The sequence below is a fragment of the Triticum aestivum genome, chromosome 2D (genome assembly GCF_018294505.1).
Source record: "Triticum aestivum cultivar Chinese Spring chromosome 2D, IWGSC CS RefSeq v2.1, whole genome shotgun sequence".
In the NCBI taxonomy this organism is placed as follows: Eukaryota; Viridiplantae; Streptophyta; class Magnoliopsida; order Poales; family Poaceae; genus Triticum; species Triticum aestivum.
In genome coordinates, this window is record NC_057799.1 from 644,393,557 (window position 1) to 644,397,821 (window position 4,265).

Below are 4,265 nucleotides of genomic sequence, written 5' to 3' on the forward strand. Positions count from 1 at the left end.
ATGTGTTTCATATATCTGAGTTGAAGAAGTGCCATGCAGAGATGATGGATGTTCCGTTGAGGGACACGGTGCCACTTGAGGCAATTCAGTTGGAGAGTGATTTGACATATGAGGAGAAGCCTATTCAGATTCTGGAGACAACAGAGAGAGTTGATCGCACCAAGACAATTAAGTTATGCAAGGTTCAGTGGGATCATCATACAGAGGATGAAGCTACCTAGGAACGAGAGGAAGATCTCAAGCAGGATCACCCACACCTATTTGCTAGCCAGCCCGAATCTCGAGGGCGAGATTCATCTTAAGGGGGGTAGGTTTGTAACATCCCAATTTTCCCTAAATTAGGATGTTATTAGATCATTCATATGCATATCATATTTCTATTGCACTATTTGTCTTTATGCAATATTTCAAATCATTATGCAACCAAAGGCAATTTATTGGAGCGGAGATAACATGACTTCTCCCCTGTTTTAAAAATGTTCATAATGTGCATAATATTATTTCCAGTTCATATAATATGTTCTGGTAATTTTTTTAAGCTCGAAAATATTTTATTTGTGTGTTATTTTACTGTTTGTGTGGCCTTTTGCATCAAAATGAACTTCTAAAATTGCATTAGGTGAGGAACTAGTGTTCCTGTAGTGTGTATTAGCAGTATAGATTTTACTGTGTGTCTACATATTTTTATTTAGTTTTTATACTGTTGTTTTAGGTTTAGTTATTTACTATTGTAGTTTTTGTTAAAGAGAAAAAAAAAGGCAGCACGCAGCACAGCGCAGCGCCGCACCGCGGCCTAGCAAGCTAGCTAGCGAGCGGCCCAGCCAGCCGCCCCAGCAGAGCACCGCGCGCAGCCGCAGCCCACCTAACCGCCCGAAGCGGGACACCCTCGCTCTTTGCCGCTGACCAGCGGGCCCCGCACTGCGCCCCTGCTCGTCTCCTTCCCCGAGCCGGACTGGAGCGCACCGTACACGCGATCGAGGCCGAGCCGGATCGACCCGATTCCCTGGTCCACCCCGAGCACCCTGGAGACGCCACGCGCAAGCTAAACCCTATGGGAACCCGACCGCAGCCTCCCCTCGTCCTCCTTCGACCACACGAAGCCGCTGGGGCGATTTGGATCTCGCACCGGAGCTCCGCTGTCCGCCGTCTTCGCCGGAGGATTCCATCGCCGTAAGGGCACTTGAAGCCGCTCCAATTGTCACCGTTCGAACCCCCTCTCGACACCGCTCTCGCTGACTCCTTCTCGTGGCCATAAACGCAGCAGGGGGCGAGGAACAAGCTCGACCGCCGCCGCCGGAGCCACCGCGTTCAGGTCTTCACGGCCGCTGGCACAGTCCGCCTCGCCGCCGTCCGACACCACCACCGCCTCTGCCAATCACCGCCGCACCCATCCTTCGCTTCGTATTCGCCGGAGCATCGTCGGAGGAGCGCCGCCGCCGACGCCCGAGGCAGCCGCCGCCATCCTCTGTTTCTGGTGAGCACACGTGCCCAGCCAATCACGTGCTGCCATGTGGCAACCAGCTACAGTACACGCACGACTGTGCAGGAGTTTTCTGTTTTCTTTTGTTTTATTTTCAGATTTTAACTCTAACTTCAATTAGCTATAACTTCTATTCTGTATATCCAATTTAGGTAATTCTTTTTCCTATGATCTCACAAACATCAGCCCTTCATGACAGTACCAACTTTGCACATGTTTGCACTTTTCAAATATGAATTCGTTTGAATTCAAATCAAATCTTTCGGGGGCCGTAATTTCAAACCGTTTATCGGAATCGAGTGATTCTGTTTGCGTTGTGACCGTAGTGCTATTTAGGTGCTGTTAAGCTTCTGTTGTTGAGTTTTAAAAATGGTTTCCTTGTTGTTGCTTTTGTTTTGGTTCTTTTCGTGTTTCAGTGATTGATATGTTGAATTGTGTGAAACGTGTAGATTGTCCGGAGTGCGACACGAACTATTGTCTGGAGTGTGACTTTCTGAACCAGAACCAAGGCAAGTTACATGTTGATCATCCTTTACCTATTGTTTTCTATGCATGTGGTTATATCACACTATGAATATATCCATGTATAGGAGTATTATATATGTTGGCTATGCTGTTGAGCTATCTCCCGTCATTGCAGATCGTGGTAGTTGTAGTTTTGCTATGCTTTGTAGACGGGGTTGGTTCGAGTATTCATTAAGCTTATGTGAGGATTATATATTTAACAAATTGAGTAGTAACTCAGGATTTAACTCACCTCTGGGCGGAAGTGGTATTGCTTGGTGTTGAGGGTAGGCATCATGGGGTTTTCACCTTTTCTAAGGCCATGCGCTCATGAGAGTGCACCCCTAAGTGGAATGCCGCCCAGGTTCAAAAAGATCAGACATACTTAGTGACTAGTAGCTTCCATGTGCGGCCACTGGCTATATGGGCTCTGGCTTAGTTTATCAGTTGTTGGAACCCTGGCCCAGACAGTGTCGACAGATATAGCATATGTAGGTGGGATGTGGCCGTCAGGTGGTTAAGGGAACCTCTTCTGAAAGACTTCGTCTCAATCTTCGGATTGGGTCCAGTGGGTAAAGAGTACTAAACTCTGCAGAGTATTAAAACTAATCATGATTAGCCGTGTCCCCGGTTATGGGTAAATCTGAGCCACTATGCCATTACAGTTGTTGGATGATCTTGACAGATGTGACACTTAATAATATTTGTGGGCAACATAATAAAAGGGTAGGTTGGAGTTGATTTTGCCAACTCAACCTTGTGCATTTAATTGTAGTAACAAAAGAACTAGATAAAAATTTGACTATTAGGTAGTTATGAGGACAAAATCAGCTTTCCGCAAAAATAAACCCACAAGCCTTCCTTTTGATATACTATGCATATACATGTAGGTCTGCTATATTATTACTCCTATGTAACTTGCCAATACATTTAATGTATTGACCTATCTGGCTGCAACGTCTCATGTTGCAGGATATTTAGACGAAGAGTAAGGCACCGTTAGGGTCGTGAGTCTGCACTCAGCATCGCCAGTGGCTTATGATGGGACTCATCGTTATTTTCTGCTACTTTCCGCTGTTTGATTGAATAAAGCTAGCCAAGTGCTATGCAGATTGTTTTATTTTATATACTCTGGATCATACGTTGTAATAAATGATGCACTTGCTATTCTGGTATTCATCTATATTGTGTGTGCTAGCGAGTTTGATCCAAGGACTAGCACGGTAAGCACAGAAACTCAAATCCTTCGAGGTTTGGTCGTTACATAGACTAACAACAATTACATAGCATGTTGGAACTTAACAACATCCTAAACACGATTCAGAAGCAGCAGCAGCAGTTTCTTAAGTTAACAAGCTACAGATCATGCGAGAAGAGCATATGCGAAAGCACCCAATTTACAGTATCAGGAGAATTTTTTTCTCAAGGGGGAGATGGTGATTACCTAGAGTATCCTCAGAAGCCTGCGTGTAAGATCGGACTCAAGAGATGAGCACTGTGAAAGCAAGATGAAGCTCAGATCTGAGTCAGCCGTCCTCATCTAATACTACACCTTACGAGGAGTTAAAGTATGCGGGAATCCTGCTGGTTTGTCTGTTTCTAACGTGTCTACTGTCAAATTGCAGTCTACGCATTCATAAAAAGAATACCCCCAGCCTTCGTTTGAAGCGCTCACACATTTTTAAATTCTAACCCTATTTTTACCCGAAAATGGTCGAGTAAATCATAATAGAAAGAGAGTCTCTCCTGTTTTACAGAATTAAGATACAAAAGGAGCATTTTCTGATCTTAGATGTGCCATGATTTCATATTCTAATATTTACATTGGTAAACAGATTGACAACTGAGTGATTATGCCACATCACCTCCGATTCTGTATGAGTTAGGAAGTTTTGCATCAAAACTGGAGATGAAATAATCTGGCAGACAGTCTTGGTATATGAAAAATATAGCAGATATTATTAAAAAAAGTGTTTTCATGCTTTATAGAAAGTGTGTGTGTGTGCACGCGCGCGCGAGGGAGAGAGAGAGAGAGATTGGGGCTTGGGCTGTAGTATACTACAGAACCCAACGTCCGATCTGAGGCTCATACTAGTACTATATAATACAACAACCTTGTCTCTTTGAACACAATTCGAGGTTGAAGGCAGAGTACTCTGTAGACTACTCCGTGCATCATTACACAAGTAAGAAATTTCGAGTTTTCTGGAGGAGAGTACTTACAGGATTTCTGCCATGTTACAGTTAACTAGTGGGGTGCCATCCATGTGATGGAGTCTGC

The 4,265-nt window shown here is 44.4% G+C and overlaps 1 long non-coding RNA gene across 1 annotated transcript; it reads left to right on the top strand.

Annotated features, from left to right (window-relative positions):
* The first annotated feature begins 944 nt into the window (after positions 1-944).
* LOC123050729 (uncharacterized) lies at positions 945-1,692 on the top strand. Its single transcript, XR_006423826.1, has 2 exons — positions 945-1,170; positions 1,262-1,692. It is a non-coding gene; the product is annotated as an uncharacterized lncRNA (long non-coding RNA).
* Positions 1,693-4,265: the final 2,573 nt, after the last annotated feature.